Source organism: Zingiber officinale, chromosome 11A (genome assembly GCF_018446385.1).
Source record: "Zingiber officinale cultivar Zhangliang chromosome 11A, Zo_v1.1, whole genome shotgun sequence".
Lineage (NCBI taxonomy): Eukaryota > Viridiplantae > Streptophyta > Magnoliopsida > Zingiberales > Zingiberaceae > Zingiber > Zingiber officinale.
This window is the reverse complement of record NC_056006.1, coordinates 39,536,875-39,560,664: the sequence shown is the minus strand read 5'-3', so window position 1 is coordinate 39,560,664 and position 23,790 is coordinate 39,536,875. Positions and strand designations below refer to the sequence as shown.

Sequence of the window (23,790 nt, the reverse complement as noted above, 5' to 3'; positions counted from 1 at the left end):
TTCTCCCAAACCGTCGGCCACCAAGAGAGGCTCTAGGATGGGGCACCTTCTTCTCTTCTTCCTTCTCCTTTTCTTCTTCTCCAAGCCACCACCCACCAAGGAACCTATGTTAGTGAGAGCCCTAGAGCCAATCATGTGATGGTTACTTTTTGGACTCTTTGTATCATATTCTTGTACATATATTTCTGATATATAAATAAAGGCATTGTGATTATTATACTTGTGTGTATTTGTGCTATATAAATAAGTATAATAATGTCCTAGGGTAGTAGGTTCATATCTATATCAATCGATTAGTTAAATCGATAGTGAGATGATATAGAGAACACTACACTTAATTATTCCTAGTCAAGTATTAACATAGAAGGACAATGTTAATGCATTGAGACTAGCATGTAGGTCAACATGATGACTTGATCTCACAAGTCATGGATATGAGATATCAAGTTGACACATGGGTATACATTGGAGAATGTATACTGAATGACCCGCCATGAGAAAGTATCATGGATCGTTATATGAGTGTCATATACTTTCTCAAGTGACTATTAGTATGACTTTAGTCCTTAGACCTGAAGTCACCATGGTTCCCTACATAAGGAGTTATGTACTTTGGTTCATCAAACGCCACCCGTAACTGGGTGGACTATAAAGGCGATTATCGGGTATGTAACAAATTATGCGGAGGGATGTGAGTGATGTAGATGGGATCTATCCCTCCTATATTACAGGAGTGATATCATAGTCTTGATAGAGTGAGATCACTAAGTGCATGGCCATGCCCAAATAAGGCAATATGTGATATTGTGCTTATTTGATTATAGTGAGTCTACTTGAGTTCAAGACACTTAGATTGATTGGAGGATGACACGGTCTATGCCTCATATAAGATCAATCTAGATATCAAGGATAGAAGGACAATGTCACATATTGTGAGAGTCACAATTATTAGTCATATTGGTGATGTTGGATCTCAACATTCTTGTAACTTGGGTAGCAATGATGTGTTGCTAGATACCTCTCATTGCTTATGTCCCTAATTGGATTTAGGGACATTGCCAACGTTGACAAGAACCTATAGGGTCACACACATAGAGCAATAGATGGAGACTAGTTCATATGATGAACCAAGAGGAAAGATGAAGTCAAGTTTGACTTGGCTAAATATGGAAAGTCTATAAAAGGCAAGTTTGACTTGACCTAAATCCACAAGTTTGACTTGACTATGAGTTAGACTCAAGTATGATCCAAATGTTGGATAAATCAATTAAGGGAGTTAATTTGGTCATGTTTGACTTTGGCCAAATTAGGAAGGTTGAAAGTCAATATTGACTTGACTTGGATGCCACCACATTTGATGAGGTGGCATGGGAGAACCAATGGGGATGCTACATATCACCATGCCACCTCATGCTTGCCACCTCATGGGAGGTTACCCATGAGTGGCCGGCCACATTAAGGGGGCAATTAAGAGCATTAATTGCCCACTTAATGACATTTATGTGGCCGGCCACATGATATGGTGGATTGATTGAATTTTTTGAATTCAATTTTTTTTGATTCTTCTTCTTCCTTGGTGCTCTCGGCAACTTCTCCCCCTCTTCCTCCTCTTCTTGGTCGAAAACCACATAGGTGCTAGCACACCTTGTTTCGGTCATCTTCTCCACCTAATTGCTTGTGTGGACACATATAGAGGGGCTCTACTTTGTGCCCTCTAGATCCAACTTCAACCTTGGTTGAGCGGGATAAGCGAAGGGCACGCATCAAAGGTAGTTTTTCTTTAAACTATAGATCTAGGAGTAGATCTAACATATTCGGGTATTAAGCATGATATAAATACGTGGAATTTTTCGAATCGGATTTTTTCTTTGCACGAGATCCTTGGCTAGGGTGTTTCGGGGTTTCCGCGACGCGAAAAGTGAAAAATTCTAACAGTGGTATCAGAGCCATCGTGCGAAGCACGTATTTATTTTTTTTTCTGTATTAGATACAAAATTTAGATGCTTTTAAGTTTCTGTGATTTTTCTAAATTTTAGGAATTTTTGGGTATTTTTCTCGTAGAGGCGAAAGAACGAGTGCGAAGCACTTGTACACTTTTGTCACCGAGAAAAATTTCTCCGAAACGGCAAGTTTCACCCAAATAGATTTTGGGACAGCAGGTAAGGGCGCTGTATAATCGCAAGAGGACACTCGCGAAGGTTATTTCGTGAATAGGGGCGCTGCCCCTAACCCCGCAAGGGGCCTTGTCCCGCGATTACGCCCGAAACCCGCTTAGCGGGACCGCCGTGGAGAAGGGACTCAAAAATTCAGAAAAATCAGTAGAAAAATTTTAAATAAAAAAAAAATACACAATTCTGAATTATGTACAGTATGTGTTGGTCATGGCCCAAGTCCCAGAATTTTTATGAAAAATTATGCGTGTAATTCATAATACGGCCTGCGTGCCGTCATGTGTTGTGTGTGCTGTATTGTGGATGCGACCTGCGTGTTGCCTTTTTCATTATTTTATTTCTGTAAAAATTAGTTTTAAGACTCGAATGTAACTCGAGTATAAATTTTGTAATGTACAAAATTTGAAGATGACGAAATTCCGGAGAAGACGGACTCGCGGGAGCATGCCGGCAACACATGGGGATCGGAAGGAGGAGCTTGGAGAAGCTGCCACCTAGACCCTAGGATGACCATTGGATCTTCTCTTTGGCTAGAGAGGATCCTAGTAGGGCCATGACCAATCACATAATTTAAATGTATATATTTTATTTTTGCTTATGTGTATGTGATGCATGTTTGTGTAGAATAGAATATGCATGAGTGTATGTGATGCACATGTGATGTGGGAACCACATCTTGATGTGCACAATACACATTTAGGATTTAAATTAGATTTAATTTACGCCTAAATATGATGCACATCGTCGATTAGATTAGATCTAAATCGAAATCAACTCGTAAACGCCTACCGGGCCATGATACCCATCACTACCTCGATCATATGCGATTGTCGTATCTGCCAAAGCAGAGCAACGCATTTAATCTTGGTAGGATGCGGAGGGACAACCTTGGTCCCGCCTATCACGCTCGGGTTAGATTGAGCTCAATTAGATTGAGTAGCTAGCAAAGCTCAATAGGATCGAGTGAAGCTATAGGCGTATTCCAATAGTTGGAAAGGTAGGACAAGATCACGTTTATAAATAATCTTGGGCGATTTAGCCAAAGCTAACTCAAGATTATTTGTAAAAGTTATATCTTGATCCTATAAACAAGAGTTGCATGGAGATGTAATTGGTAATTAGCTACCTACCGATCATACTAGGTCTTGGGCGATTCAGCCAAAGCTGACTCAAGATGTAGTATGATGTGGATCTTGTCCCACAAAATTCAGTGGGAGCATCATTTAATTAAAGGCCTAATTAGATGATAGAATATGATATTGATTCTCTGCATGTTTAATATGTTGTAGATTGTCATGTCACCAAACGCGAACACTCTCTCCCTACGATCTGTCCTTGAGAAGGACAAGCTCACAGGAGCTAACTTCCTGGACTGGTACAGGAACCTGAGGATAGTCCTCATGCAGGAACGTAAGCTGTACGTTCTGGAGCAAGCAGTTCCTGAAGCACCACCAGCCTCTGCCGCTCGTAGCATTAAGGATGCTCATCAGAAGCATCAAGACGATGCGTTAGACGTGTCGTGCCTAATGCTATGCTGCATGTCCTCTGAGCTTCAGAAGCAACACGAGAACATGAATGCCTTTGATATGATTGGCCATCTTAAGCAATTATATCAAGGGCAAGCGAGGCATGAGAGGTTTGAAGTGACTCAGGCCCTCTTTTCATGTAAGATGAAAGAGGGAACCCCTGTAGGAACTCACGTACTCAAGATGATTGGGTACGTCGAGAACCTAGAGAGGTTGGGGTTCCCATTGGGCCAAGAGCTGGCCACTGACTTGATCCTGCAATCGTTGCCGGCAAGTTACCGTCAATTCGTCATGAACTATAACATGAACGAATTAGACAAACCACTGCCCGAGATGCTCAACATGTTGAGAACTGCTGAGCCCAATCTCACCACTACCAAGACCAGTACCGTCCTGATGGTACAAAAGGGCAAGGGTAAGGGCAAGTGGAAGCCCAAGGGTAAGGGTAAGACCCAGACCAAGGGCAAAGCCAGCTCTTCAGCACTCAAACCCAAGGGCGGGGTGCAAAAGGATGCTACCTGCTTCCACTGTGGTCAGACAGGGCACTGGAAGAGGAACTGCAAGATCTACCTGGAGGATCTTAAGAAGAAAAGAAGCGAGGCTTCTACTTCAGGTATAAATGTTATAGAAGTCAACCTTTCTATTTCTACATCATGGGTATTAGATACTGGATGTGCATCTCACATTTGTACTAATGTGCAGGCGCTGAGAAGTAGCAGGGCATTGGCAAAGGGCGAGGTGGACCTACGAGTAGGCAATGGAGCAAGGTGCTGTTGCTGTAGGAACATATTTTCTATCTCTGCCCGCTGGGCTTGTATTGGAACTAGATAATTGTTGTTATGTCCCTGCACTAACAAAGAATATTATTTCAGTTTCCTGTTTAGATAATAAAGGTTTTTCATTCATAATAAAGGACAAATGTTGTTCTGTTTATTTGAAAGATATGTTCTATTGTAGTGCACATCTGATGAATGGCCTCTATATTCTAGATTTAGAGAGCCCTATCTATAACGTGAGTACCAAGAGGTTGAGATCAAATGAGTTGAACCCAACCTATCTCTGGCATTGCCGCCTAGGCCACATAAACGAGAGTCGCTTGTCCCAGCTCCATAAGGATGGTTTGCTGGACTCATTTGATTTTGAATCATATGAGACATGTGAGTCATGCCTTCTAGGCAAGATGACCAAGACTTCCTTTAGTGGACATAGCGAGAGAGCGACAGACTTGCTAGGACTCATACATAGTGATGTATGTGGCCCTTTCAATATCGCTGCTCGGGGTGGTTATAGGTACTTTATCACATTTACTGACGACTTCAGTAGATATGGTTATGTGTACTTGATGACACATAAGTCTGAATCCTTTGAAAAGTTCAAGGAATTCAGAAATGAAGTACAAAACCAGCTCGGCAAAAGTATTAAGATACTTCGATCAGATCGAGGTGGAGAATACTTAAGCCATGAGTTTAGTGACTATCTAGCAGAGTGTGGGATTCTATCCCAACTCACTCCTCCTGGAACACCACAGTGGAATGGTGTATCTGAAAGGAGGAATCGTACCTTATTAGATATGGTACGATCTATGATGAGTCACGCAGATCTTCCTATATCCTTTTGGGGATATGCTCTGGACACGGCAGCGTTCACACTTAACCGTGTTCCATCAAAGGCGGTCATGAAGACACCATATACGATATGGACTGGGAGGAGTCCCAAGATGTCTTTCATGAGGGTTTGGGGTTGTGAGGCTTACGTTAGACGTCAAGTCTCAGACAAACTGGGACCCAAATCTGATAAGTGTTATTTTATAGGATATCCCAAGGAAACTAAGGGATATTACTTCTACATTCCTAGTCAGCACAAAGTGTTTGTTGCTAAGACTGGGGTCTTTCTAGAAAGGGACTTTGTTTCTAGAAAGGCTAGTGGAAGTTCGTTTGATCTTGAAGAAGTTCAAGACAACGACCAAAACACTGAGCCATTGATGGATACTGAACATGAACCACAAAGAGTTGTGGATGATGAGATTGTTGCACAAGAAGTTGTGGAACAACAACCTTCATGTAGACCTACCTCTTCACAGGTCTGATAGGTCGTCAGCCCGAGAGATACTCATTTCTCTTGCCCGACTGATGACGTTATGCTCATTGAGAATGAGCCTACCACCCATCAGGAATGAGCCCAGATTCTGAGTCATGGCTAGAAGCCATGAGATCGAAATGGATTCCATGTACACCAACCAAGTTTGGACCTTGGTTGATCCACCTAAGGGGTCAAACCTATTGGGTGTAAGTGGGTCTTTAAGAGAAAGACTAACATGGACGGACTTACTCATACCTATAAAGGTAGACTGGTAGCTAAAGGTTTCAAGCAGATTCATGGTATTGACTATGATGAAACCTTCTCTCCAGTAGCGATGTTTAAGTCCATTCGGATTATGCTTGCTATTGCAGCCTACCATGATTATGAGATATGGCAGATGGATGTCAAGACAGCGTTTCTGAATGGAAACCTCCTCGAGGATGTGTACATGACACAGCCTGAGGGTTTTGTAGATCCACAGCATACTAGCAGAGTATGCAAGCTGCATAGGGCCATTTATGGTTTGAAGCAAGCCTCTCGGAGCTGGAATCTTCGATTCGATGATGCAATCAAACAGTTTGGTTTCATCAAGAACGAAGATGAACCCTGTGTCTACAAGAGGGTTAGTGGGAGCACAGTTGTCTTCCTCGTATTGTATGTGGATGACATACTTCTCATTGGGAACGACATTTCCTCGCTACAGTCTGTGAAGACTTGGCTAGGGAATTGTTTCTCAATGAAGGACTTAGGTGAAGCAGCCTGCATTCTAGGCATTAAGATCTATAGAGATAGATCTAAGAGATTGCTTGGCCTAAGTCGGAATACATACATTGACAAGGTATTACTTCGGTTTGCCATGCAGAATTCCAAGAAGGAAATCTGCCGATGTCACATGGTGTGAGTCTTCGAAGACTCAAAGTCCCTCTTCTAGAGAGGAGAGGGACCGCATGGATAAGATCCCCTATGCCTTGGCCATAGGATCTATCATGTACGCCATGTTATGTACTGTCCCGATGTCTCGTATGCTTTGAGCATGACGAGCAGATACCATCAGATCGGTGAGCATCACTGGATTGCGGTCAAGAATATCCTTAAGTACTTGAGAAGGACTAAGGATTATTTCTTAATATTTGGAGGTGATGAGCATCTAGTTGTAAAGGGTTACACGATGCTAGCTTCCAAACCGACGGGATGATTACGGATCGCGATCGGTGGTTCGTGTTACGCTTGAATGGTGGAGCCGTGAGTGGAAGAGTTCAGCAGGACACAGCAGATTCTACAACGGAGGTCGAGTATATTCGCATCGAGGCGCAAAGGAGGCGCTTGGATCCCAAGTTCATTTCGAGCTTGGGGTGGTTCCTAGCATATCTGATCCTGAGCTCTCTGCGACAACAATGGAGCTATTGCGCAGCTAAGGAACCTCGCTCACACCAGCGGATAAAGCATATACTACGGCGCTTCCATCTCATTCGAGAGATTATCGATCGAGGAGATGTGAAGATTTGCTGAGTACCCACAGAGGCTAACGTCGCAGATCCCTTGACCAAGGCTTTGGCACACTAAGCATGATGGTCACACTAGGTCATTGGGTATTAGATACTACGATTGGCACTAGTGCTAGTGGGAGATTGTTAGTGAGAGCCCTAGAGCCAATCATGTGATGGTTACTTTTTGGACTCTTTGTATCATATTCTTGTACATATATTTCTGATATATAAATAAAGGCATTGTGATTATTATACTTGTGTGTATTTGTGCTATATAAATAAGTATAATAATGTCCTAGGGTAGTAGGTTCATATCTATATCAATCGATTAGTTAAATCGATAGTGAGATGATATAGAGAACACTACACTTAATTATTCCTAGTCAAGTATTAACATAGAAGGACAATGTTAATGCATTGAGACTAGCATGTAGGTCAACATGATGACTTGATCTCACAAGTCATGGATATGAGATATCAAGTTGACACATGGGTATACATTGGAGAATGTATACTTGAATGACCCGCCATGAGAAAGTATCATGGATCGTTATATGAGTGTCATATACTTTCTCAAGTGACTATTAGTATGACTTTAGTCCTTAGACCTGAAGTCACCATGGTTCCCTACATAAGGAGTTATGTACTTTGGTTTCGTCAAACGTCACCCGTAACTGGGTGGACTATAAAGGCGATTACTGGGTATGTAACAAATTATGCGGAGGGATGTGAGTGATGTAGATGGGATCTATCCTCCTATATTACAGGAGTGATATCATAGTCTTGATAGAGTGAGATCACTAAGTGCATGGCCATGCCCAAATAAGGCAATATGTGATATTGTGCTTATTTGATTATAGTGAGTCTACTTGAGTTCAAGACACTTAGATTGATTGGAGGATGACACGGTCTATGCCTCATATAAGATCAATCTAGATATCAAGGATAGAAGGACAATGTCACATATTGTGAGAGTCACAATTATTAGTCATATTGGTGATGTTGGATCTCAACATTCTTGTAACTTGGGTAGCAATGATGTGTTGCTAGATACCTCTCATTGCTTATGTCCCTAATTGGATTTAGGGACATTGCCAACGTTGACAAGAACCTATAGGGTCACACACATAGAGCAATAGATGGAGACTAGTTCATATGATGAACCAAGAGGAAAGATGAAGTCAAGTTTGACTTGGCTAAATATGGAAAGTCTATAAAAGGCAAGTTTGACTTGACCTAAATCCACAAGTTTGACTTGACTATGAGTTAGACTCAAGTATGATCCAAATGTTGGATAAATCAATTAAGGGAGTTAATTTGGTCATGTTTGACTTTGGCCAAATTAGGAAGGTTGAAAGTCAATATTGACTTGACTTGGATGCCACCACATTTGATGAGGTGGCATGGGAGAACCAATGGGGATGCTACACATCACCATGCCACCTCATGCTTGCCACCTCATGGGAGGTTACCCATGAGTGGCCGGCCACATTAAGGGGGCAATTAAGAGCATTAATTGCCCACTTAATAACATTTATGTGGCCGGCCACATGATATGGTGGATTGATTGAATTTTTGAATTCAATTTTTGATTCTTCTTCTTCCTTGGTGCTCTCGGCAACCTCTCCCTCTCTTCCTCCTCTTCTTCGCCGAAAACCACATAGGTGCTAGCACACCTTGTTTCGGTCATCTTCTCCACCTAATTGCTTGTGTGGACACATATAGAGGGGCTCTACTTTGTGCCCTCTAGATCCAACTTCAACCTTAGTCGAGCGGGATAAGCGAAGGGCACGCATCAAAGGTAGTTTTTCTTTAAACTATAGATCTAGGAGTAGATCTAACATATTCGGGTATTAAGCATGATATAAATACGTGGAATTTTTCGAATCGGATTTTTTCTTTGCACGAGATCCTTGGCTAGGGTGTTTCGGGGTTTCCGCGACGCGAAAAGCAGTTTTCGTGGCCCGAAAAATTCTAACAACCTAAACAAGAGGTGCCGACCCCTAGCAAGGAAAGGGGAGGCGCCGGCCATAACAAGGTGGAGGTAGAGATGCCGGCCCCTAGCAAGGTGGGGGAGGCTTCGACCCTTTGCAAGGTGGAGGAGGCGTCGACCCTTAGCAAGGTGGAGGAGGCGTCGACCCTAGGAAAAGAGAGGAGGAGGCGCTGTCCCTTGGAAAAGAGAAGGTGGCGCCGACCCAAGGAGGAAGTGGAGAAAAACCAAAAACTTAACATGGATGGGTGGATGCGAGGCTTTATATAGAGGCTACAACAAGGACCTAGAGGAGGAATTGGTTTAGGCCTCCTGATGGGCTTGGACTTCTTGTGTTCGGCCCGAACACTCAACTCAAGTCCATCAATAATAACTCATTCCACTAAAGGGTTATTATTGAACTAACGCACTAATCCCATATTACAATATGGGCTCTTTATTATCATTAGTGCGTTAATCTCCCTGTCTTTAAGATATCGTATGTCCGTTAATTAAATGAGTTACTGACAACTTAATTAATTAACATCTGATTCCAAGAGTAGTACCACTCAACATTATTATCATGTCGGACTAAGTCCACCTGAAGGGTTTATATGATAATCCTTATGAGCTCCTCATGGGGATATCATCAGTCTAAATAATTAGGACACAGATTCCTTCTATAATCAACAACACACCATATAAACAGTACTATTTTCCAACTCATCGGGCTTATTGATTTAACTAATAAATCTCACCCATTTATAAGTTAAAGAAATAAATACTATGTATACGTGCTTGTTATTATATAGGGATTAAGAGAACACATCCATAATAACAGAGGTTTTGTTCTTTTATGTAGTCAGTACAAATAAAACAACCTCAAACGGTCCTGCTCAATACACACATAGTGTACTAGTCTAATTTTATAGTCAAGACAGACTAATACTAAATTACACTACAGCTATTCTGATGGTTTGTCCCAATCCATCTTGGTTGTGAGCTACTATTTATAATTTATAAGGAACCGATAACATGATCTTCCATGTGGCACCACACACCATGTTATCTACAATATAAATTAAATGGACAACTGCATTGACATATATATAAATATAAAATACAAACATTTGACCAAAGTGATTCTCATTTCAAAATATTTCAAAACAGATGTTCATACAAAAGCTAGGCTTATAGTATACATCCCAATAGATATAACTTAGCATTTTCAGCATGATAGCATTGCTTTTTGTCAACATGCATATAACCCAATTTTGTGTTCTAAATTCTATCACAACTTATGTGAAATTGATTCTCATCACTATAAAACCAAAGTAGCAACCAGAGATATGCTGTTTGACCTTGACATGTTTCTTAGATTCTTGAGAATTTGACCCTCGATTAGCCGCATCTTTTTCAGTGCCTCTCTTCCTGATATACTACCCAACCCTTTCACTCATCTGACTCATGATCTTATGTATGCTGACTTCTTTGAGGGACAACATTCCAAAAAGATATCATATATACCACTGAGTCCACATAAGAATGTACTTTTTAAGATAGTTATGTCTTGCATTCATCCTTTGTCATCAAGAGATCAAGGAGTTCTGCATCTTGTGCATCTTTTTCTAATGTACACACTAAGACACCGATTAGAATTTGACTTAGGTTACTAGGTGTTTAGGTCTATTATCTACTATTCAAGGTGTAGTGCCTCGAATAAAGTTCATATGAACCAGTGCCATGTTCTCACTACATACATTGCTTCACTAGGGGTAGGAGTTCATCGAAGTGAGTTGATAGAGTTGTCTGATTTTGATCTAGTTGGGATCAGACAGTTGCCTTTGATTGGGATCATGACTAGTACAAAGGGACTAGTGTATAAGTTGACTCATCCACGTTATGTCCCACCTACAGGGGAGGAGGCCATTATTGAGGAAGAGTCGATTGTAATCGAGGAGCCTCACCAACCACCTTTTGATCCAGGATTCGCCATGAAACCTAATTTTGATGTGGGTCAAGGGACCTCTTACTCACCTCCTCCATCAACTAGTGACTTTTTTTCATCATCTCCGAGACAATATCTTTGAATGGTTCAACTGCCTAAAAACCAAGATGCATGATCAATACACCTCTCTCTAGGAATAGCTTGCAGATTTTTGTCAGGAGATGACTGATCGAGCTGATGCTTTTGAGAAGGAGCAGCGTAGAATATTTAATTACTTTATCTCTACATACAATGATCCTGATGAGTGACTATAAGATCAGGCTACTTATTTTGACACAATTTGTGACTTGATAGCATAACTGGATATTTTAGCTGCTTGCTTAGCTTTTACTTAATATTATCCTCATTATCTTTAATACATATTAGGAATGTGTTTTATGGAATAGTTTGTTTAATGTTTTTTTGAAAATTTAATCCTTATTAGTTTTCAAAAGTTGTCTTCAAAATTCCCCTTTCAAAAATTTATTTTCAAAATTACCTTCAAAATATTTTCTCTTTATAGAGTAGACTAGGACAAATTGTCGAATTGTATGCTCCTATAGTTTTAGCAGCTAGTATCTCACAAGCGTAGTAGGATCTCTTGCTTGTGTATTGTGAAACATAGAATGGTATGAGATGCTTAGGACTTAGCTTAAGATTTTAGATATTTATTTCAGTGCATCTATATAAATCTAGAGTTTATACACATGCATTGATCAATTTGAGTAATTTATCTAGTAACAAACTAGTTAAGACAAAACACTCAAATTGACTAACCTGAGTCAACAGCTGCTATCTTATAGTAGTCAGCTAAGTACGACAGTTGAACATTTCTTTAAGGACTATTTCCTAGATGTTCTTCTTTCTTTTAAATAATTTCAAAACTTATGAATCTCATACATGCTTGAACTTGTAGGAAATTATAAAGAATTGGGGGAACATTAACATCATCTTTTAGTTCATTCCAAGACTTATTGGTTCAAAATTTCTTAAGAATTTTCAAAATAAGTTTTGAAATTTTTTCTATTTCTTAAAAATTTTAAAATTTCATATTTTCAGAACTTAGTGGTTCAAAATTTATTTTAGAAAATAAGTTTTAGAAAAAATTGCTTTGAACTTTCAAATTTTCCCTTTGACTCAAAGCATCTTCTTTAAAGATGTTTGACTTAGAAATTTCTTCTAAGATTTAAAATTTAAAAACATAGTTCACTATTTCTTTCAAAAGTTTTCCTTAGAAATTTTTTATAAAATTTTTGATATTTATGTTCTCTTAAAAAAATTTTACACCTATATCCTTATTCATGAAAATTTTCAAATTGTTCTAAATTCATCTTAATTCTTTTAAGATAATTACAAGCTTATATATTTTGTGAGAAATTTTCAAAAACCTACAACTTTTTGTAGTATATTTTTAGGACACTTTTCAAAATCATGATTAGAAAACTTTAGTTTAAAATTTTTTCCAAGTAATTTTTATAACTCTAACACTTAATTTTCCTATTGGGATGCTTTATATTTGTTGTTGATCTTATCCTTATTTTTTATGTATATCAAAGGGAGAGAGATAGTAAATTTAGGGAGAGTTATTTAAATCAGGGAGAGAGTTAAAGGAAAATACTTGTTTACTTATCTTTACATAATTTAAACTTAACTTTGAATCTTGGTTACCAAACATAAAAAAGGAGGAGATTATTAGTGCAGAGTGCACCAGAATTGAACCTAAGTTTTGATGTTGTTAAAGGTTCAAGTTAAGTAATATTGTGATCTGACAAATTAACTAAGTGCACGGGCTGCTTACTCAATCAAAAAAGTCCTAGTCGTGACTAGGTAGGGATGTCTTAGCAGATCGTAGAAGTTAGGTAGGAAGTCTGGTGGGTCAAGGATGTGACACCTAGCAGAAGGATTTGATATGTCTGGAGGACCTGATATCAAGAGGAAGTCCTGGTGAGTTGATTTGATGCTAAGACAAAGTCCAAATAAGTCTAGAAGACTTGATGTTTGGCAGATAGATTGACGTAAGCAATTAGAGTGGAGTGACGGGGAGGTTGTGTTCTGGGAAGGAACAAATCCTAGGTCACTAACCCAACTAAAGAAACCAATAGATTTCTAAGTTGAGATCAAGATAGATCTTACTGTCTTTCCTATTCATGTATTACTAGTGTGCTAACTTTGTATTGCATGAATATTTTATACTACTATACAAACTAACTCTATTTTGTAGAATCTAGGTGGATCGATCGACTGAACAAGAGGATCGGTCAATCAAACCAAGCTAACATGACACAAAGTGATAGAGCAGAGCACATTTGTTATTCAAGGGGATCAATCGACCGAACCCAATGATAGGTCGACCGAATCCATTTTGGTAAACAACTTGGAATTCAAGTAGATCGATCAACTGAACCCAAGGATCGGTCGATCGAACATTAAATAGCATTGATGTCTGATCCTATCTGACATAACCCATATCAATGTCAAAGAATATTCAGATCGTAGAGAAGAAAGCAATTTAACGGATCAATCAACCGATAAAGGTGATCAGTCAACCGATAAATGTGATCGGTCGACCGATCAAAAAATATACTTAATTATGCGAAGATTGGATCTCATCACCGAAGGAAAGTACAACATTCAATCGACCAATAGAGGGTTCAGTCGACTGAATAGATCAATTGACAAAAGGATTTTTTCAGCTGACTGATCAACACTTATAAAAGCAAGCTTCAGGCACCGAGGCAATGTAACTTTTTACATTCCACTATTCTACTGTGTTGTTGTGCGTGCTTCTTCTGGTCTACTCATGCTTCTTCTGATCTTCCACTCATCATGCAAACTACATCACTAAGTAGCTCTGACGATCTTCATTATTATATTGTTGGTATTTCTATTTAACTTGCATTCTTTTGTATTAACTTCTCTGTATGTATTACCTCTTTTTTGAAGTTTTCAAAAGGAGGAATTTTAGTGAATCACCCAACGGTGCAATCAAGGATCACGGGTCTTGGAGTAGGATCGCCACAGGCTCCAAACCAAGTAACCGAATGAGTCTACTTGTTTTGTCTTCATTCCACTACTACTTTGAATTTGTAAAATACCATAACAAATAATAATAGTATAATAAGTTTTAATGACCGAATAACCTTATCGAAATATTAAAAAATTTTATAAATTTTTTGAGATTTATTGGGAGCTCGTATGATACGTTTTCAGGGGATGGATTGATTGAGTTAGGAGAAAGTCTGTTTAGATATCCAAATTAAGTTAGGAGTTAATTAGATTAATTAACATAAAGTATAAATAAAAGAACTAAGTATTCTTCTCCCAATTTCTCCGCTCGATACCCTTTCCCTTCTTCCTCACATCTCCACCGCCGCCATTACCCATCGTCGACGCTGAGCCCACGCAACCCTGCCGCACGTCGATGCCACTGACGCCGACCATCCGTATGAGATCTGCCAACAACGCAGCAACCATCGTCGGCATGGAAAGTGATGCTATCAACCCGTGATGCCGCCCCATCTTTCGATCGCACCACCTCCTTCCTGTACCGATCATCGTCTGTGCAGCACCACTCTTAGTCGAAGCAAGCTGCGACCGCGACCAGTACCGTATCACCTACCTCCTGATCTTGACGTCGTTACCACGCTGCGATCTCGACTTCGTTGTCGCGCTGCATTTCTGACGCCATTATCAGTTCTGCCGCCACACTCTTCCACATGCACCCTTGTCCAGGCTATCCTAGGTCATCAGATCATCGATCCACTGTCACCGGCAACCGAGCATCGCCCGATGCCGTCGATTTAATCTCTTCACTACCTCTTTCCATCGCCAGTAGACATGATGCCCTACATCTTGGTGGGCACTCACCTTTCCTCGCGTCCTTAATCTTCGAAAAGGGAGCAATTCGTGAGCATCCCTCAGCTACATTCCAACACCACAACCATCGTCGCCTCCTTTGTTGTAGGAGACCATTGTAGTGCTACCCCATGTGGTGCAGATCCCAGCTCATCGCTGCTTGACGCCGCTGTACACCACCACCGTGATTTCACTATACTAGAGAGGGTGAAGGTAATGGTTGTGGATTAACGATTAGGTTTATTTCTCAGTTAAGATTGTAGTGATTGTGAATTGGATATTGGATTCCTGCTAGGTGTTGATTTTGGGGCATCTAATTTGTTGGACAAAAGCTTTATCTAGAGCCTTAACCACTTTCTCCGGCTGTACATCACCTCCGGTCGTAAGCCACTAGCAGCTGCCTTCTGCTAGGTCTCTAACAAAGAGAAAGCTACAGGCACAAAATTAGGCTTAGCTCTAACTACTATTTTCTGGTAGCAAGCCTCTCCGACCTTGAGTTTTAACAGCTGTGCATTCAGATTTGGGTAAGTTTTAGAGGTAATACGTGTATAAAATAAATTTGATTAGTTGATTATTGATGATTGGTGCAGGATTTGATTGTAAATGAATTAATGGATTCATGATAGTTAAGAAGTTAAGAAACTCAAGGATTAAATGATTATATTAATTGATGATTCATGTGTAAACCTAATCTAATTAGGTTGTAGTATAATTAAGGTTGATTGGGGGATTACTCAAGAATCATGTTCGATTAGCGTTACCCTAATTAGATTAGGGAATTTATTTAGCTATTTACTTTATGTGTAATTAGCTAAATGCATTATGTGATTGCAGGACATTGATTCGAGACGAGTGTCTCGACGTGAGACTACTTGACATGATCTACATACAAAGGCGGGTACCTTTGACTTATCTCTTATGATATTATCATTCTGATATATGTAATAGGTTATAGCTAGTAGTAATGGTTATGTTTATATGTATTTCACTACTTGATATCCATAGTATGCCCATATTGTTATCTGTTACCTCTTGATTATTACCATGTGCACCTATGTTCATAGAAGTAATGACATACAATGCATTATCAGGTATAGGCCTAGCTACTAGATATACGTGGCATGTGTACCTAGAATTATTATTTGGTATGTGTACCTAGATTTATTATCTGGCATATGTACCTAGATTTATTATTTGGCATGTGTACCTAGATTTATTATTTGGCATGTGTACCTGGTTTTATTATCTGGCATGTATACTTAGATTTATTACCTACCATGTATACTTAGATCCTTGTTACGTACTCAGTTTTCCTTTTGGTACATATTATATGGAGGTTGATATTTTCAAGAGTTACATGTTTTAGTGTCATGCACCATTTTGCATGATTTCATGCTGATCGATTATCGACTCCTTTATAGTTGAGCATATCGCTAGTTACATGATCTGCACACATAACCACTCATGAGTTAGTGGTACATCAGGTAGGGTGTATGTAGTTTGCTCTGTCAAGGTTCCACTGGTCCGCTCATGGGTAGTGTGACTGCAGCATGGTAGCGGGCAAGGATTCCTGCTCTTGACATGACACAGGGAGATGAGAGCTTAGGCTCCCCCACTATATTTGGGGTAGGAGAATAGGTATACTCTGATAGCATCCTGTCCACTCGGTCACTTAGGAGTAGTGATGGCAGAGTGCACAGTTATCATTGCCCTACCCACTCGACCTCATCATTGCGTGTGAGGTGGTTGACTGGCATCAGGGGTGACCATGTCATTTTCATCATATGCATGGATTGCATTTATTGCTTGTGATTACTGCATTTTGGTGGTTGCATATGATTGACATGCATATAGGAGACATGAGATATTTGATATGACAACCCTTATATACGATAGGAGGTCCCGGTGAGTACAGCTTCTTCTGTTGTTCAGTTTTGCATTTCCTGTTATTATTCAAAAGACTGTACCGCATGATTATTGTTGGTAGCTGTATCTTACTATGCATATCTGCTCGATACCCGCTGAGTTCTTGAACTCACTCCGTTAATTAGTTTCTATTTCAGGTTGAAGCCGCCTGGAGATCCTATTCGCTAGTCCCATGTCACATTGATCGACTTCTTCCGTTCTTGCTCCCATTTGCTTTATTAGTTTTGGACTTATTCATGTATATGTATCTTTGTATGGAATTTAGCTTTGTGTTTTCTTGTATTTGGTTTGATGTTATCATGTCAAGCTAGGTCGGCTCACACTTAGTTGTTTTGTTCATTTCATGTCCATTATTTTGTGATTTTCGCTATTTAATGTTTCAACCGTGTAGGATGTCTATTAACTACGTGATTGCGTTTACTTCCAGCAATGTGAGCTGCTTATAAACTGCATGGTTGTGTTTATATCCAGCCATGTGGGCTGATGTTTCTTATGAGTAGCCATGTGGCAATGTATTTATGCTTCAGATTGTCACCAGTATAGGGTAGATGCTGCAGATTTTCATCTGACAAGGACTCCTCTGGGGCGTGACAATTTATTGGTATCAGAGCCACAAGTTTACGAGACCTATTTTTGGTTTCTCAATATGACTTTTTGAGTTTTGGGACCAAGCAGTGATAAGGCATCTTCAAGCTATAGGAGGTATGTGTACTATTATCATACACTTCTGTTGGTACTTGTTCAGTTATTTGTAACATGTAGGTCATGTGTTGGGACAACCACAGTTTAGGTCTATCAATTGCTACTAGAGATTAGGGATTTCTCCTACCATATCTCCAGTATTATTAGTTTCTATTATCACTAGTTTGGTAGTGGATACTATCTGCTAAATATCATTTGCTTTGGTTAGTAGAGGATCAATTTTCTTTTGTTGACTTGGTTAGTAGAAGATTGATCTATTCTTATTGGTGTAGTTACTAGAGTATTGATTTACTCTTATTAGTTCAGTCAGTAGGAGATTGGCTTACTCTATTTCATGAAGATTCTGACTTTTGAGTTATTTGTTTTTGGTTAGATAACCTGGAAGATACGTTTGAGTACATGACTTGTACAGATATAGAAAGAACTGAATTAGTCGTATACCATTATCGGCTCGACTAGTGTATAGAGGCTCGAGGTATCGTATTCCATGTGTACTTTGACCATGGACTGTCTATTCCTGATTTGAGAATTTAAAAGGTATATATGGAGAGATGCCCCCCATTGATGTGGACAATGTAGAGCTATCTACTTAACGTTTATGATATACAACTGTTACTAGGGTGTATAATCTGGAGAGTACATTCAAATATATGACTTGTACTAATGTGGAATAGATGTTGTTAGCTGCTTATCCTTTGCGTGACCTGGCACCACGTGAAGGAAGATGAAGAAGATGAATTTTGAGAACAAGGTAACTCTTGGTGATTACTTTGAGGTGTTTGAAGAGAGAGTATTTCTCTACCTCCTTTGGTGGCATGATAGTTTATAAGGCGATGGTCAGCCGACTCTCTTAATGTTGTTCTATGGGAGATCCTGACTCATGGATCGATTGGATATAATTAGAGGACCCTGATGATACCCAGGATTATACTACCTGTAATAATGAGGAAAAGGTGGTGTTAGTGAATTAACCCCTATGGAATTCTACTTTTATTGAGTGGAAATATTAGATGATGATCTTCGAGGGGCATAGTGTCGATTGACAGATATTTCGACTTGCTATTTAGTGTCAGTGCTCTTCTACCCTTATATGCATGGTTCACTACTAGAGATTACTGAAGCTCATGTGGAGCAATCGCAGTATGATGAGTTATAATACAATGGTTAGACGACTCAACTAACATTGTCTTCATCAAGTGGCACACAACCTTAACCACTTGATCATTTTACCCAAGGTCTTGAAGTTTATATCGCATATCAGAGGGTTCGACTATTGATCGATATTTGTCGAGGAACATCAATAAACATGTTTATGAGAGAGTTGTGGAGATACCCTCTTGATGGGTAGACTCTCTTGAGAGGTTGAGTGACCTGTTGAACTTAGGATTGATATTCCTTTACTGTGGATATTTGAGTATCTGAGAGGATGAGATTTGACATACTCTTGGGCTATTTTTGGATAGGATTAGTAGAGTTTTTATACTCATATCTTATGATTTGACCATATCTCTACCATTTGGAGAATTGTAGAATATCAATCAGGAAGTCAAGAGATATCACTTGGACTTCAGTAGTCAGTCATACATCATAGGTAGGATGATGATATATATCTACATTTTGATAGTGCACCACGATGAGAATTGGTTATTGGAGAGTTATTAGGATTGATTATTGTTGTGGAGGATTAGAGATTGATAGATATTGTGAGACCAGATGTGGTGACATGGTGTTTTATGATGATCTATTAGTGGATATTTGACTTGATGATTTATTATTTGGTATTTGTTGTTGATGATAGAGACATGAGGAGTAGCATGCTTGTGATATTTATGGATTTGGTGATTTGTAATTGGTGATCAGGTTATAGATTGATTGTTAGCGATGTTATGGTTGAGTGTGTCTGTTGTACGAATATTATGAGTTATTAGAATTGTCGTTTAGGCTTTTACACATTGTTTCTTAGACGGATATCTAATTTCCACAAAATTTGGATGATGTTACTATTGGGATATCCAAAGTCTGTACAGGAGACTGATATCTTCCTTGATCTGGCTTGATATTACGGAGATGTTTAGAGGGATTTCTCCAGCATTATTATGCCATTGATTGGCTTTCTAGGCAAGGGTAAGAGAATTAATTGGTCGATGCTCGCGTGACCAGTTCCAAGGGCTAAAGCGAGAGATTAGTTTTGGGATTGGCCGGACATTATAGATGGTTCATTGAGGGTTTCTCTCGCATTGCTATGCTGCTGACATGTTTGACCAAGAAAGGCGTGAATTTCACGTGGTCAGAAGCCTGTGAGACTAGCTTCCAGGAGTTGAAGCGGAGATTTGTCTCGACACCAATTCTGGTTTTGCCTCTCCTGGATGGATCCGTACTCTACACCAACGCTTATCTATAGGGTTTGGGCACTATTTTGATGCAACATGGCAAGGTAGTCTCCTATGCTTCTCGTCAGTTAAAGGAGAATGAGAAGAACTGCCCAGTACATGATCTGGAGATGGCCGCCATTATCTTTACTTTGAAGATTTGGCGGCATCATCTGTATGGTATTACATTTGAGATTCTCACTGATTATAAGAGTTTCAAATATCTTTTCACCCAGAAGGAACTCAATCTCCGACAGAGGAGATGAATGGAGTTCCTGAAGGATTATGACTGTACCATTAGCTACCACCCAGGGAAAGCTAATGTGGTTGCCGATGCACTTAGCCGGAAGTACAGAGGGACTTTAGCTTGCCATTGAATTTTAGTCACAGACTTGATTCAAGGTTTCTCTGAGTTGGGCCTTGAGGAGTAGAGATAGATAGAGCAGGGTATCCTTGTTACCATGGTTGCTCAGTCATCGATCAGGATGAGGATCCGACAGGCCCAAGCCGGTGATCAACGCTTACAGCCCATTGGTAGCCAGATAGCTTCCGGGCAACAGACAGAGTTCACCCGAGATGACGAGGGTATTATTTATTTCCAAGGCAGATTATGCGTACCTCAATCTCACCCGGTCTTGAAGGAGTTACTTCAGGAGGCTCATTGCTCCCGATTTGTTATCCACCTAGGCGAAACACACATGTATCGAGATTTGAGGCGTTCCTATTAGTGGAATGGTATGAAGAAAGACATCGCGGAGTTTGTAGTTTAATATCTAGTATGTTAGAAAGTGGAGACTGAACATCAAAGACTAGCAGGATTATTCTAGTAGATTCAAATACTGGAATGGAAATGGGAGCTTATTATGATGGACTTTGTTGCGACACTTATATTGGGTAATTGTTGATTGATTGATGATGTGCGAAGATTATATACTTTTTTATGCATGTTTTTACGCACATTTACATACTTTGAGCATGCTTGATCTATGCATTTTTATACTTCCAGCTTTCCTTTTAGCATATTTACTCTTTTGGTTCGGAGATCTGCTTTTTGTGCATTTTCTGTATACAGGAGTCGATTTGGTGAAGAATCTACATCTTTGAGCATCCATTGGAGGAAACGAAGGGAGAAAGCACCGGGCCGTGTACCTCACACGGCCCTGCACTGGTATGGAGCTCGGGCCGTGTGGAGTTTGGCACCAACAGAAGAGGAAGATGACATGACCGTGTGAACCTCGCACGGCCGTGTCAAGATTTGAAGCCAACAGGCGAAGCCTTACAGGTGGTGTGGATCTGCAGTGAGATTTCCGAGACCAGCAGTCATGTGTGCACCACACTACCGTGTAGCTTCCGAGACTAGCGGTGTGGCGTGTGCACCACACTACTGTAGCATTTCCAGAGAAGGGTTACGGCGTGTGGAGTCACACTACGTGTAGCGTAAAGGGGCTGGACATGGTGTGTGAATCTCACAGGCGTGTCACGGGGCCGTGGAGCCCGATTCCCTCCTCTATTTAAACCCTTCTTCATGAATTGAAAGGGGATCTCTCCCCCTTTGGGAGAAAGCAAGATTTGGTGGTTTCCTCCCATTCTTGGGAGGATTTCTGGGCGATTCTAAGGGAGATCTCGACGATTCCGGCTCCGGAGAGAGGATTGGATCCGAAGACAAGGCTTCTTCATAGATAAGTTTTCTCTTTTCCCCTCTTCTTGTTTTCTTGGATTGGGGATTCAAGGAATGCTTGTAATCTCTATTCTTTCGGGTTTTCTTCCTCGATTCATGGAGTAGATCTTGTATTCTAGGATTAAGGGAGTATTTGTATGATGGATTGATGTAATCTCTTATGGATTTGCCATTTTCTTGTTTCAATGACATTATCTTGCTTGTATCAATTAGATCTTGAATGATTGATGGTGGTATGTGCTTAATTCTCATTCTTGATTGATTGTTTGGATTTCTTATGGACTTTGTAAAGATAAACTCTCACTCGATCATCCGAGGGATCCACGTGACAGGTGCAAGCCCGTGTAAGGACGTTTGAGAGATAATCTTGAAGAGGAAATAGGGATATTCAAGAGAGTAGGATGGATTTTATGATTAGCTTCTTGTATCTTGATAGATTAATGAGTCGTGGGCTTCTACGTTGATATTCGAGGAAGGCATAGTAATAGGTGCACTTCTGTGTAAGGACAACATAGGTTCATGTCTAATTAATCCTATTTAGATACATTTCTCAGTCCTTAGCCGGTTGTCTATTGCAAGAGGGAACCGACAACTTTCTACATGTTTGACAATTGAGGGATAAGAATTGGTGAACCATTTACATTCAATAAATCTTACAAAGAAACCGAAACTCCTAGAATCTCCCTTTATCATAATCCAAAACACTAAACTCTTGTTTGTTGATCTTTAATATTAGATTTGTTTACCTTTACTTTGCTTTTGAAACGATTGGATAGTTGTTTAGCTAATTCGCATTGAGACATTTCTAGTGCTTATTCCAGTCCCTGTGGATACGATAATCTTTTATATTACTTGCGACATTTCCGTACACTTGCGGAGCGTAACAAGTTTTTGGCGCCGTTGCCGGGGACTGCGCTATAACATTAGGAATTATCAATTGAGTTAGACTAAACATAACATTTGTTTTCCTTTCATATTGCATAGTTGTAACTAATCATTAGATTTCTGTTTTTTTACTTACTTGTATAACTTTCATTTCTTGTTAATTCCTTTTGTACAAACTCAATTCTGCATTTTTGATTCTTCTATTTTCCTTTTTGTGTCGAATTGCTATCTGCTATCTTGTTCTTGTGTATGCGAAGATCTAACTTTGCAGGGGAATTCTTTCCTTTTGACCCTGAGATTGATAGAACTTTCCATAAAAGAAGAATTCCGCAAAGGCAATCGAAGAACAAGAATATCTAAACATGGTGTGCAAGTCACTAGGGGATTATGGAGCTCCGAAGTCTGCAAAACAAATGGGAGCAATTGTTTACCCTAACATACAAGCAAGAAATTTTATACTGAAACCATCTTTTGTTTCCATGGTTCAGAAAACTCAGTTTGGAGGATTAGAGATTGAAAATCCTTATTCCCATTTGATGGAGTTTTATAGATATTGTTGTACTTTGAAATATGAAGAAGTTTCATCTGATATTATTCAGCTGCTTGCTTTTCCTTTTAGTCTGAAGGGTGCTGCAAAAAGATGGTACAATTCTCTAAAGTCTCAAAGTATCAGAACATGGGATGAGTTGGAGCAAAAATTCCTTGACCAATATTTCCCTCCAAGGAAAACTACTTATTTGAGAAGTCAAATTTTAAATTTTAAGCAATTGGATGGAGAAAAATTGTACCAAGCCTGGGAAAGATATTCTTCTCTTCTGCAGTTATGTCCACATCATGGAATTGAGAAATGGTTAATTATGCATTTGTTCTATGTTGGGCTTTCTTTCTCAAATAAGAATCAACTGGATTTAGCATCTGGAGGATCATTTTTGAAAAAAAGTCTAGAAGAAACTTTTGAAATAGTTGGCAGAATCACGCAAAATTCCAATGATTGGGCAGAGCAAGATAGTTCATTCTTGACAATGGATATCATTGGAGGAAAGGATGATGTTGAAAAAGGGTTTATCTTGAATCAAAGTGATTTCCAAACATTATTTCCTTGGTATTGTGCATCATTATCAAAAACATTTGGTGAAAAAGCATTTTCAACAGAAAA

General features: G+C 39.6%; 1 long non-coding RNA gene across 1 annotated transcript; it reads left to right on the top strand.

Annotated features, from left to right (window-relative positions):
• The first annotated feature begins 14,555 nt into the window (after positions 1–14,555).
• Positions 14,556–17,128, top strand: LOC122030968. Its single transcript, XR_006125686.1, has 3 exons — positions 14,556–15,287; positions 15,370–15,598; positions 15,909–17,128. It is a non-coding gene; the product is annotated as an uncharacterized LOC122030968 (long non-coding RNA).
• The last annotated feature ends 6,662 nt before the right edge of the window (positions 17,129–23,790 follow it).